Below are 14983 nucleotides of genomic sequence, written 5' to 3'. Positions count from 1 at the left end.
ATAGTAATGATGTGTATGCACTTAAAATTGCACAATAAGCACAAAAATGAAAGACTAGCCTCCGGCAATATTTTCGAGCATTTATAGGAAAAAGTGTAGAAAAATAAAATAATATAAAAATAATGCAAAGACTAATGTAAACCTACAAAACCCAAAAGGCATTTAACACATGCCCACATGCATACAGAACTATTCCAATAATGCAGCCACCAATGTTTTCAGTTATCTAGTTTATAAATGTCCTTAGTGATGAAGTCTATATTTCTGCCCCCAGGAGATTATCTCATAGTCCAATCACTAGTCTCATAAGGTTTTTGCTAACTACCCTATTTCCCGGCACTAACTGATAATGCTTCACTCACTGCTGTTTACAGCTTTTGTATATTTGAGACTAGTTTTCTTATTGTTCCGCCAATGCAATTTAGCATCTATCTATCTATCTATCTATCTTTCTATCTACCTACCTACCTACCTACCTACCTACCTACCTATCATCTATCTATCATCTATCTATCTATCTATCATCTATCTCTCTCTCTCTCTATCATCTATGTTATATAATGACTGTTAACACACACACATGCACACACACACACTTTATAGAAAAGTGACCCAAACCAGTCAGTTTTACTTCATTTCCAATCAGAACTAGTTTTAGTATCAATTAAGTTTTAGTATTATTCTTGGTTTAGAACATACAGAGAAAAACATTTTTCTCTCAAGAATATTTCCACTTAAGATGTACAGTTACCAAGAGCAAAAGAGGTAGCGGTGTTCTGTCATCTGTTTCTAATGCCAATAATTGTACAAGAACTGCACACTTGGTGAGGGAGGAAATATTTTAAATACCTTAACTTAAAGGAGTAAAATGAAAACAATTCTATTTGCTGCAACCTCTCTTTAAATACATTTACCAAAATGACATTTAAGCACAATTGGACTTCATAGTTCCCATTGGCCATACCAGGTTTGTTCCAATTTTTAAGTTCAAGAATGTGTTAATTTTTCTGGAAAGAAAAAATACTCTGGCAGGCATAACCAACATATTAGGCAGTGCTCTGAAAATAAGAAAACTAACTTTAAAGGAAGTACTGTGTCTATGGGGTCACCTACTCACTGAGATAACCCTTTAACAAGAAGCTTCGGTGATTTGAGACCATGCTCTTCTTCCCGTTTCAATTACTCTAGCAGACCTAATTAACAGCAGACCTCCAAGGCTCCCTCTGCTGAATGATTCGGGAAGATCCAATAGGGTACAAGAGTGTCAGTTTCAGATAATGACACATCTGAAGTATGTACGAGGATGTCCATTTCAGTGACAGGGCAAATGCTGGAGAATGCAAGATGTAACTGGATGGGTAGGAATCATATGGGCCAAACTTACGCTTATTGGACACTTGCCAATTCAACAATTCAATAAAAATTGACTGAATACCTACTATGTGTTGAGTGCTAAGAACATAGCTAATACATTATACAAAGCTGTCATCTACACTCTAAACGATTTATTTCAAAATACCAGAAAGCTGACTACTGAACTCTAAATAGGATCTACTTATAACTTGAAGAGGCTTTTTTTTGTGGAATAACGACCACCATGATCTGCTGTGGCACTTCTGTCAATGTGAATGAAAGAATCTGGCGGGGTAGAGCAAGCATAGAGCACGTGCAGCGACTTCAGTTCCAAAGTTCAGCTCGTAGACTTTTGTAGACTCCATGCCTTGAAGATGTTCATGGATTCCCTATGGTTTCTTCCTCTCTTCTCTGCCAGTCCTCTGGTTACTCTGATTAATAACTAACTCATCTCTTGGGTTTCTGAATGACCTGAAGTCACAGGTGGTGCCATTTTCTGACCCCCAGACTGTCGACCCTTCGCCCAAATCACACATAGCACCAAAAATGACCCTCTTCAAAATCATTAAATGAGAGGGTGGGAAAGTATTTATTTCCTCTTCTTTCTCTCATCTCCCCTCTTCCTTTCTCTTTTCTCCCCTTCACCTCTCCTCACTCTTCTTTTCCTACTCCTTATCTCCTTCACTCTTTTCTCCTTTATCCTCCTCCTGCACTTCTTTCTACTTTTTTTTCTCTCTTCATATTTCTTTCTTGATTTGAAAGACACTCCTTGCTCCCCTTACATCCTGTAACGGAAGCTCTGTCTGTTACTATCACCATCTTTGTATCTTATTTTTTACATCAATACTTTAGTCTTATTTCACAAACAAAACATAGAATACCACATAACGAGAAAATTGTTTTAGTTTCTACCTATTCTTTTTTTTTAACTGTTTCTAGCAAAAGGTTAATGGGCTTTAAAAACAAACTGTAAGAAGAATGAAAAATTCCAGAAGAAGCCTAGGTTGAAGATGGATCCATTTTAAATGGATATTGCCAACTTTATTTAACCAACTGAGAAGAAAGCTCCAGTATTAACATAATTCTCATCTGCTTGAGCAACCCAGAGAATTTTTAAGTCCACTATTTGCACGTTGGAAAATACAAGGATAAATTACGGGTTTGTTCCAATGCCAAAGAACTCTGGACCTGTGTTCCCTTAAATGCTTTTTTGCTAAACTGAGAAAAACGGACACATATCATAAAAGTATACTTAATCCATTCAAGAATGTAAGAATCATCAGGGCTTACTCAGCCACAAGGAGATATTCTAATATTCCATTCTTTTTTTATGGTACCTTCACCCTATTCAGAACACTCACCACCCCTGACATAATAAATGCAATGACTTTACAGTTATAGCAGGTGAAAGCAATAGCATCTAAACCTCTGGGTTTTGACATCCTGTCTCTCAGAAATTCTTGCTGCCACAGGAATATCTTTATGTTTGTTCAATCTCATATCAGCAGTGACACCCAGTGGATAGAAACATTTTGAACAAGCTGGCTCTCAACTTTCTCTTTGTCCCTAGCCCCCACCTCTACTCTCCAGGGAAAGATTTTTTTTAAGTGCTTTGCTTCTCTGACCTTCTTACAGCTCTCCACAGGAAAAGGATTTATCAGATTGCCTAATGCCAGCCAGCTTTTCTTTAAAATTTACTCAAATTAGAAAGCCTCAGACATTTCCTTTACACCGAAGACATTTCAACCCAACAAAATATGTTCAACTAATCTGATATTGGTTTCTAAAAATAAAATCAGATTTACAAATATAGGGATAAAAGAAGAGAGATGCTCAATTAATTTCCTACATTTTGTACTTTTAAGAAAATGTAATTGCCAGCAGAAATCATGACTTTATTATTTATTCAGAATAAGTCATTCAAAGCATATTAAACTAAATTGTGAGAAAAAAGTAATATAAACTTAATATAAACTGTAGACTAAAATCAACTTCATTCCAAATGATGGCTATCAGTAAAAATATACCCACCCTTTCTAGTGCAACTATTTTTAAAATTAACTAGTTCGGCTGAGCTCACAGGATGAAATAAATAACCTTCACTGATTTGACAGAAACTTACAAGATACAAATCTTTAAGAAGTCTCCTCCATATAGCTTCTTAATTCCAAAAACTCATTTGTGCAATATTTTTGAATACAGTGCCTTGAAAAGCAAAGATAGAATTTTGTTCTATCTTATTTGAAAGACAAACTTGTTCTTTCTGTGTAGTTAGAGCCAAAGAAAATATTATATTCATCCTTAAGTAGATCACTGTCCAGAATCAAATATCAGCACTGGCTCTCTTAATTACTTAAATATTTAAGTGAAAGAAGCACCTACTGGCAAAGAGTGGTGGTGGTGGATTAATAGAACATTTTCTGACTTTATCAAAACCATTATTCTGAGATGTCTGGTTTTCAGAGTACATTTCTATCACAGAAGTGGATCAATTTGCATAAAGAACTGGGAAGCAAAAGAACCAATACTCAATCTTAATAGAGTGACTGTTACCAAAGTTAGAAATAGGCAATGAGTTTCTTGAAATAAAATTACCTTGAGGAAAAAGGAGGTCGTGCTGGTAACTTAGGCTCAAGAAAAGGGATGTACTCGGTGAGAGATGGTTGATCTGGTTTGGCATAGATTATGCATATGTATATGCATAGATTATGCTGTGCTTTTCAAGGCACTGTATTCAAAAATATTGCACAAATGAGTTTTTGGAATGGCTTAAAGTTCATGTATACCTAGGTACCATGACGTGGAGATTGAGCATGGAAGTATAAAATAACATGCTGCAATATGGCGCCTAATATAGGACAACATTCCCCAGCAGGAGTGGATCCCTTGGATTCTGCAGGACAGTTACTCAATAGTGTCACCTATGGTAGTATGAAGGAATAGGATTTATGGGCTGTTAAGACTCCTATTACCCAAGACATTCCAAAAGATTGTGTGTTTCACGAGGCAGGGGGACACCTTTCATTTCTTTGGTGATGGAGTAAAACACAGGTCTTGTGGCTAAATGCTGTAGCAGCAGGAAAGAGGTGACCCCAACATAATTCATATGAATCCACACGATATCATGCCCATGAGACAGTGACAGCACAATCTCTTCCACTCGCTGGAGCAGTTGTCATCAGTCCATTCTTGGCTTCATCTTGGCTTCTCCTGAGGTTGCTTCTCTCATCCACTCATGCTTCCTAGACATCCAATCCAATTCCACTTGCTCACTGACTTCCATCCACTTTGAATGTGACAGGCTGCTTTCCTTAGAGGGTATGTATGTGTGGACAGCCTCTATGACTCCAAAAAGCTCTCCTGGGCCAGGCTGTTCAGATCATGCAATAACAACAATATGTTCACTTAAAACAAATTTTCTTTTCACGTGAGGAAGAAACACTCTAATGCTCACGAAAGACACCGTCCGGGTTAATTATAGCCTGGTCCTTACTAATTGTTGTTTGCAAACCAGACTAACCCTCTCTGGATTAAGTCTCCTCCTGTGTAGAGCGAAAAACTAAGGGCTGGAGGGAAAGGTCCTCTAATGTAAATACTAAATATATTTCTAATCAGGCATGTGATGCTCAGAAAAATAGTTAATGAAACAGTGACTGGAAAAATAAAAGAGATTGAGCCATTTTAGAGTTACATAGATGAAATGGGCTATATCACCTATCCATGCTTTCAGTCCTTTGTCAGACATTTATTTAGCTCCTACTGTATACCAGTCAAGGTGATCAATTTGGGGGATCAAAGATAAACAAAATACCCTCTCTGCCCTATTGATGTCTGAGCTGTTTGTTATGCATGTGTGTGTCAGGGGGAGGGGGCAGCAGGGACAGGGGAGAGTTACGATTTTTTTCCCTAATCTAGTTTACCTAAATTGGTCTCAAAATGGCTTGATGACCCTTTTTCCCATCCCATAGCATGTATTTAGTAATCACATATTTCTTTGATTTTTATCTCTTTACATGGAGAGTTAGTATAGATCAATTAATTCATATGCATTGCTGTTAGAAATTGCCCTTTTAGCAAAGTAGGTTGTTTTTTAAAAGAATAGATTTTAGTTTTTAGAGCAGTTTTAGGTTCACAGCAAAATTTGGCAGAGGATACAGAGATATCCTATACACCCCCTGCCTCCCAACACACATAATCTCCCCCATAACCAACATCCCCACCAGCATGGTACCTTGGTTACAGATGATGCACCTAGCCTGGCATGGCAGCGTCAGCAAAAGTCTACAGTTTTACTCTTGGCATTGTACGTCTGGGTTTGGACAAACGTATAATGACTTGTATCCACCCTTAGCAAAGTAGGTTTTCATCTAGGAGAGAAGGTTTGTGGATCCTGATATCATAAGGACTCAACCAACCTACTGATCAGCAAAGGCACTGAAAAAGAAATAAAGAAAAATGGCAAAGGGAAGGAGGAAAGAAAATATCAGCAAGGAAGGGAGAAAAAGGAGGAGGAACAGATCAATAAGAGGAAGAGAAGGAAAAAGCTACTGCAAAACAACCTACGAGTGGTCTCAATGAACTGAATCGCCCTAAGTAAATGTATTGTGGATCTGGCCCAGGAGGCTATAAAGGCAGCATTTACCTATTTGAATGGCAAACACTATTTGGAAACCACTGATGCAGGTAAACATTGTCTAGTGTCTACACCTTGTGAAAAAGAAGCTTTTTAAAATTCATATCAAAATATAGAACACGAAAATGTGAATATTACTCTAGATTAGGACCAAAATGATGCAGCAATAGTTAGGCACAAACTGTTTTCTTGTTTTAAATTTTTTGATTTGGGTTTGTTTTGTGAACTATGAGATACTGTTTTTAAAATGCACAAATAATAAGTGCACAGGTTGATGAATTTTTGTAAAGGGAACACACTTGTGTAACTAGCACCCAGATCAAAAGCAAGCACATTATCAGCACCCTAGAAGAAAATTGCAAGCCTCTTCTATGCACTAATTCCCCAAGTGTCAACGTAACTTGCTTTCAGACAACATAGTTTTGAAACTACATGCAAATGGAATGACATGGAATAAATTCTTCTGGATTCTGACATCTTTTGCCCAATGTTAGGTTTGTGAGATTTATCCATGTTATTACAGAGAAGTAAAGTTTGTTCATTCGAAATGTTATAAAGTAGTTCATTGTACAAATATATCATAGATTATTCTACCATTCTGCAAATGATTGAGGTTTATATTTTAATATCTGCCATTACTTATAGTAAAAAATTAATTTTCCCATGTATTCATTTTTAAAGTAGATTCATATGAACAAAGAACATTGTCAAATATATATTGGCCCTTACTTAGGTTAACTATTAATAGGCTATGTTCAAGAGCAGGAATAGAGAGCACATCTTTTTGTCACATGCATGCATGCACATGCACACACACACGGGCTGAGTTAAACAAAGGGATAAGATTGGCTCTGTATATTGAATAAACAGTGTGGGAAGAAAAGTAGGGTTGCCAAGTCCTGTTTGAAACTTAGGTAAGCTCACGTTGGGAAAATGATTTATGATTGATACTACTTTCTCTGAAACACAAATGTATGGAGGTCAATAATGACTCTTACAGAACTCATGGGTTTATTATAGAATGATTTTCTTCATGAACAATAAGGAATTCTTTATTCTCAGCTCAGAAAACTTCCTTAAATCTATAGAAAAAGAGGTTGGTTAAGGTTGCTTTGTTTTATATCTATGTATGCATTGATACACACTTAAACACACACTGTATCCACACATATACACACGTACACACTATACACAGACTGGAAAATAGTTGTTCATAAAACTTACTTTCAGAGATTTCACTAAGAAATGAGTGAGTCAGATGATAACTACTTTTCTTTAACTGAAAAATAAAAGGTTTATTTTGCAAAATACCTGTAACATTCAATTAATCCATAAGAAGGGTAAGTTTACACACATTGCCTTATAAAAGTATGCATCGTACTGACCTAAGACAGAGTCCTCGTCTCATTTTTTAACCTGATGATGGACATTCTCCTGTAGTGCCATAGCAATAAAAAATTCTCCTTGATGACTAATTACCCCGTGGACTGGCCATTTCCTGCTCCACACAACTCAGAAGCCACTAATGCTGTGGGTTAGCTTGGTATGGTACATGCAATCAGAAGTGGCAGAGCTCAGGGGACCTCACTGGCAAAGTGGAGAACTTGCTAACCCCCCACTTTGTTACAATGAATTTGGGTTTAATGTGTGTCCCTCTGATGTCTACACAGCCTGAAATGAACACAGTTTACTAATTCTCCACATCCTTTTTTGCTTTTATGTGTATGTGTCTGTGTGTGTGTGTGCATGCACGCACATGCCCATGGCTTAACACAAATTTCATTACGGAAGCAGACAGTACAAAGTTCAAGAAGAAAATCGAATGTTTCTCTGCCTTACCTTCTCTTTCCAAAGATTTATGGTTGGAATGAAAATAAGATCTATTTCTTTTGGAGATAAAATACATTTTATATTTTGTGGAGAAGACACTGTCAAGTGACATCCCTCCCAGCATGTTCTTAATAAACGATTCCTTCTGCATAAAAGGAAAAGTACGTAGCTATTTTTAAAATAACATATATGCACTCTTAAATATTTTTTTTTGGCCACAGTGATTATTCTGTCCTCTACTAAAGAGGATATCATTGGAAATAATTTATGAATCAGTTCACTACTGAATATTTAACGCTTTTAGCCAAAATGTTGCCTCAGTTTGTTACTTTGACATATACTAACAGCATTACAGAAACAAAGTTGATGCCAATTTCAGATCTAAGTGGGTGAAGGAGAAGCTGACTATGAAAACAGAAGCTGAAAACAGGGGATTTCTCTGGCTCTCTTTAAATCATCAAGATGGGAAAGAGGAGAAACAACTGTTCCTTCCAATAACACACATGAAGCAATGTCATTTCTACTTGCACATTACTAACCTGGCCTAAATCTGGACATTGGTCACAGAGTCTAGGAGGCAGATTGGTGATTGTGGAATGGTTATAATGGAGTTTGCCTCTGGAAATCAAATGCTTTCGACTCATTTCACTAGTCCCTATGTCAAATCTTATGTGTGAGCTGATTAGTATTATTTATTAACTAATGATGACTTTTCCACTTGTTCTTTGCAAATCCAGACATTCACTCAGACTTCATATCATGATCAGATAATATATACAAAATAAGTAGAACTTAAGCTAATATCAAGATAATTCAAGCTACATAAAGCCTTTTCTTGATGTATCTGGGTAACCGAAGTAACATTATTTAAAATATTCCTTCAGTCTTATGAATTGCTCCCTCTAATCTCCATTTTGCTTATAAGTTGTTAGTTCACCCATGGGGATGGCAGGATTAGCTCCTCTGCTTCTGAAGACTCGGCTAGTGCTCTTTTCATCCAAGAGGAAGCCTGTTAAAGAGTTGGAAAGTCTGTTTGGGTTTATAGTCCAAAAACTGTAGTCACTAGAAAAAGAATTCAAGTTACTAAGTGTTCTAGTTACTATTGCTGCATTAAAAAATTAGCCCAAAGATGAATGGTTCAAATCAGTCATTTTATTATTCTTGCAGAGTCTGTAGGACAAGAATTTAGACAGGAGAAATAGCTTGTCTCTAGTTCACAATATCTAGGGCCTCCTTGGAAAACTTAGGGGGTTGGGTATGACATGCAGGCTAGGAGCTGGAGTCATATGAAGATCAGTTCACTTGCAGGTACGGCACCTGGGCTGAGAGGTCTCCATTTGCAAGTATTTATGTGAACAAGGGAAAAATAGCATTACCTTTATGATCCAATCTCATAAGTCACATAGTGTCTCTTCGACCATCTTCTATTTCCTGAAGTAGTCATAAGCTCAACCAGACTTCCTTAAAAATGCAACACTCATATGAAGATGGTAGCAAATATCAAAGGTATTTTCTCCATGTATTCATATGAATATAACAAGCTTTTCTAGATAATATTCTCTGTAGAAACTTCTACACATGTCTTTTCAAGACATCAAGAGAAGCTAGCCTAATCCTAGTTTTTAGATTATATTAGCCTATGGCAAAATAACTCTTTGAAAACTTTAAATTTTTACTTTACACCGAAAGTCTGGCCTACCTACTGGACTAAAGAGCAAGTTGCTGACCGAATTATTATACAAAGTCCACCGATTTATTTTGTATTTTGACAGTTGAGCAAAAGCTGGCTTTTTTTTTTTTCAATCTGTAGCTTTGTTTGCTTGAAACATTTCTTTTCTGAAACTAAAGAGGATTATCTAGGTTTATAGTAAAAACATTGTTGAAATCCCCAAGACTATGTGTTGTTATTAAACATATTTTTCTACTTGGACATTTTCATCAAAATTAGTTATGTTCTCAAAAAAAGACAAAAATAGAAGCCTACATATTAAAATGTTTAACTATGTTTCATTTAATATTAAAATAATTTATATATAAGTGGCAATGAGAAAATTACATATATGTGAGAAATTTATAATGAGCTCTCCTTGAGTTCTTACATTACTGAATCTACATGCAGATAACTTCCAATTTTAATGGATATCACAATCTTGGAGGCCCCACTATTTCTTAGGGCTCTGTAACCTCATGCATAGAATGATTAAATTTCAGAGATGTATTTTTTCCCCCAGAAATGCCAAGCAGATAAACATCTGAAATTTCAATACAGCTGTTCTGCTGATTTCCTTATTGCTATAATCACATTGAGAAATCAAAATTGGAGTAGAATATTGGAACATATTTCCTCTCCTATTTAATAGCTTGTTTTAGTGTCTATGTTGAGGCAATAGTTTAGAGAGAGGTAGAAAAAGAGTTGTCTTTTTCATTACTGTCACTGTGTTTTTGTGCTTTAATGAAGGGTTTTCTGACATGCATTTAATATGGTTAGAGTCTGATGGTTGGCACTTTCTTATGCACATCTTGAAGGGGAATTATTTTTTTAAACTCAAACTAGCTTTACCTATTCAAGGAAAACAAGTAGTGGAAGCAATTATTCAGGTTATTTAGGCCCTCGATCACTTTCATCTCCATTTAAAAAATATTTCTGGTAGTTTGATTCCATTTCAGCAAAAGTTTTAGTGACGAACTAATTTAAAGGATGGAAAAAATATATTTAAACATTTCAATAGTTGCTTTGAAAGCCTAAACTGTTAACATACTCTTTCTTTTACATTCTTCTGTTATATCTCTGGGTCCTGTAATGGTCTCTTACTGCTGCTACACAAGATTTCTCATATTGAGGAGCAGATGCCAGTATTTTTATCAAAACATAAGATATTATTTACCAGATAATGGACCTGATGACTTCTGAAGCTTTCCTTATCTGTAAAACCACAATAAAACTAGTGCCTACTTCATAGGATATTAGTGGAATCAAATGACATAACATGTACGAACACATTTTCAAACAGAAACAGGCCATAAAGTAAGAATTGATTCAAAGTTTAAGGCCTAAAAATGATTGATATACGTTAGTTGTGAGTTTGTTAATACATGGCTACTGTAGGTGACATAAAGGAAGGTCATGGTAATTAATGAAGTCTTTTTCCATGGATTCATTCATTCAGTATACCATGAGAGAGAATAACAAAGGGGGGTTTAGATTAGATTTGTGAGTGAGCTGAGATCTGAAGGATGAATAAGTGTTAACACCTTGAAGAAATGAAGAACATGTGTGAATACCGTGAGCCTCAAAAGAGCTTGGTGAATTAAGTGGCCCAAAGAAACCATGATTCCCTCTATTCACCTGTCTTTCCAATTCTGGGGCTTCAATTTGCCCTATGTCCTCCCCTCATTAACAAATCCAAGAAGAGTTGTTAATTTTTCACTCTGTTCAACTTTTGGCCTGTTAGGATGGAGTGGCAATTTCTAAGCTCCTCACCTGCAGAACCAGAAACCAAGAGTCCTTACTCTTCCCTTATTTCTCACTCCTCATCCCACCTTTTTTCCCACTGACAATATTCACTTTAGTTTTTCCCGCCTTGTGCTTCAAACCCTGATCACAGAGTTCCATCCACTGTTATTCCCTGATGATGCAGGAATGGCTCAGAGGAAGCTGCTGAAAAATCCAAGCCTCTCTTCATTTTATGGATTTGACTGCCACTAGCACAGATATTTTTTTTAAATAAGATCCTTTCTAGAGTACTTTGTGAGTTGATTAAAATTTCAGCCAGTCTTTTTTAACCCACGTTCTGTTATAGATGAAATAAAACAGTCTGCGCACAGTCCAGAAATATGACATGCATGCGAAGATGGCAAACGCAGGGCAAGGCACTGATCCAGGTTCAGATCCAGGTTTGGGTGCCCTTTGGAATGAGGTGCTCATGGGAGCTTCTGCTGCAGGAAGGGGAGAAATGGAGCATGAGGTTGGAAACCCGCTCACTGATCCCTAGCAATTAGCGACTATAGACACTCACAGGTATCAATGAAGTTTGGGAAGCCAGAGGTTACTAGGGAGAATGAGCACCTAATTATAAAAGTAACTCACTAAGAGGTGATCAGAAGCAAAATTGGAATGAGCGTTTCCTCTATATGGTATTATAAAAATGACAGATAATTATTGTGCCTAATGGTTTGTTAATGATAAAGTATTGGAAAGATATTATCTGCGATTTTTCACGAAACTATTAACTCCTTCAAGGTAAGAGGGTGAGTCTTCCTCATTATACTATTCTTTGCATCCAACACAGAGCAGTGCAAGACATGACACCTAGACAACCCTAAATAAATGTTTGTGGAATTGAATAATGAGCCTTTTCTTAGTCTGGGCAGTTAACAGTCAGGAGAAATAACAGTCAGGAGAGAGTTGGCTTTATTGCCTTTTTACATTAAATTGTGTTGTGTTGCATCGTATTGCATTGCATGGTATTGAGTAGTTTGGTGTGGTGTGATGTAGTATAATATCCATTCCTTATAGCCTGATAGCCTTTGAATATCCACTGTAATGCAGAAATCAGAGAAGGCAAGTATATGTGTGTTGAGAGAGAGAGAGAGAGAGAATGAAAGAAAATGAAAGAGATCTTTCTTAATAACAGCTAAGAACAGTCTTCCTGGAAACAAGTGAAAACGAGAGGTAAGAGGGTTGTAACAAGAGGCTGATCACAGGAATTTGCAAGGAAGAAGACACATTTTTTATCGAAATTCTAGGACAGGTGGGAAAGTGGGTGAATGGGAGCTGTTGCTGGTTAGGAAAGATATTAATGCTTTAATTAGTCAGGTACCCATGAAAATTGCTGCTGGAGCTGATTCTGGCCCCTTTCCAGGTAGTTTCACACTGCAGGTGGGATATATATTTGTCTCCAAAAAAGAGAAAACAGGGATGAAGCCACAAAGAAAAGCAGTAGCTCACATCTCAATTGTATTTGCTTCACATAACTCCCACATATTTTCAGTGAAGTAACTAAAATAATGTTCTATTAGTTGTGATTACATTTCTTTTAATGGCCATCAAGTGGCAGTGTTTTGTACCCAAGAGGACAAATATAAAAGGAGATATAAAGTTTGTCAGAATCACATGAGGATGCACATTTGCTAAAATTGAGAAATTGAGAGTTTAAGCCATGGTTTATCTGCTTGCCAAGGACAGAAAAATCCTCATATGGTATCTGGGTAACACATGTAGCTAACATCTCCTCTGTTTTAGCTATGTAATATTCAGTCAATTTGCCTGACCCTGATATTCTCAATAATATGGTGTCAGATTAATAACCAGGATAACCTCTTAGATGTGATTTGAAGACCTTTTCCTTACTATTAATTCATAAGCAGGACAATAGTCTTTATGATGTAGTAAATTCTACAAACGTTGTTATGGGGAATATGACATGGTCTCCATCCTTCTTTTATTCATTGACTATAAACAGAATACCCACTTCTCTCTGGTTAAAAAAAAAGTTTGGTTAAAAGATCTGGCTAATTATTTTGACACATGAATGCTTTCTAATTCATTACTGTTTAGAAAGCTCAAATTTAAGTATTGACAACTAATAAATGCTTTAATAAGTAGATATCCACTTTACTCACCATGTCTAATAATTTTCACTTTCTTTTACACAAATTATAGAAAGACTGGAAGAGAAATATTCAGTGAGCATTAGAAAAAAATAAAATTTAAGTTTTAACTGTTGAAAAAAATTACAAGAACACCCTGGATGCCAATGTAATATAATAATAAAAAAAATATCACCTCTTTGGCCCCTGATCAATACATATTTGTATTCTGATGGTTGTAGTAATTTAAATCACCTACATTTTAAAAACACCAATAGCAAATACTTGATTTTTATAACTCCTGGACTTTGTATTCATTTTTTCAATAAAATTTCACAGATAGTATTTCCATCTATCGAAGTTTAAGGGGAACAGTTTACTTCTTCATGAAGTAAGGGCCTTAGGAGGAGAAGCTACAATAAAATGTAAAGAGCTCTGTACTAAGAATTAAAAGGTTCATGTTTTTGTCCTGCTCAGCTACTGGTATGCTCAGTTATCTTAGACAATATACTCTGCTTTAATCTTTTATTCCTTTTTAAACTTTAATGCCTTTAGCTTTCATATCTTTAGCATTATATCTGCACAAAATATTCTGGAGCTAAAAACAAAAACAAAAGAAGGAAGAAGAAGAGGAGGAGGAGGAGGGGAGAAGAGGAAGAGGAGGAAGAAAAAGATAAATTATGGCACTAGACAACAGCTGAAGTTTCTTCTATTTCTCAGACGATACCAAACTGTAGTAACAAGCAAAGTCCTTGATAAGGTAGAAGGCAGTATTACGCAGAACACTTACAAAAGTAACATAAACAGTACTATTTTACAGTATAGTAATAAAAACTTCCTTTTACATTGGAGATTTATTTCCTCCAGTGTAAGAGAAGATACGTGAGAGAAGGTGGGTGCAAATATAGATAGATTTGTACATTTGGTGTTGAGAACACGTTGGGAATCCTGGCTAATAGCTTCTGTTTCTTCCTGTAGTTTCTAGAGAAATGATTTTGGATAATATACTTCTCTGAGCTTTAGTTTCCCCTTGTATGGACAGGGTAATATGAGAAAACACTTTCAAAAGAGGCTAATACCCACTGTGGGGACTCAGTAAAAGTATATTTCTGTGGGAGAGTAAAGCAATGATTACTTTCTTCAGATTTGAGCTGGGACAGTAGCAGAATAAAAAGGGTTATCATGGGAGTCTTAATGGAAGAGCCAAATATTTGAGGACGAATGAATAGAGCTGCAAAGATATGAGGCAAGAATATTCAGGCATAGAGGCACGAGAACACAGTATGCACTGACAATGGCCAAGTGTTTGCTATGGCTAGCAGGTGTGCTGTAAGGGGTGGCAGCAGGAGGAACAGCACTGATCAAAAGCTATTTTCCATAATCCATAGTACAGAGTTTCAGTTTTAACTCATACACTTGAGTTCTCCGATACAGTAGCTACCAACCACATGTGGCTCTGAGCCCTTGAAATGTGGCTAGTGTGACTGAGAAATTAAATTATTAATTTTATTTCATTTCAATTAATTGAAATTTTAAAGCTGAAAAAATGTGTCTTTTGTCACTGTTGCTAAATATAAT

This window comes from Pteropus alecto, unplaced genomic scaffold (genome assembly GCF_000325575.1).
Source record: "Pteropus alecto unplaced genomic scaffold, ASM32557v1 scaffold164, whole genome shotgun sequence".
In the NCBI taxonomy this organism is placed as follows: domain Eukaryota; kingdom Metazoa; phylum Chordata; class Mammalia; order Chiroptera; family Pteropodidae; genus Pteropus; species Pteropus alecto.
Note: the sequence above shows the minus strand (reverse complement) of the source record.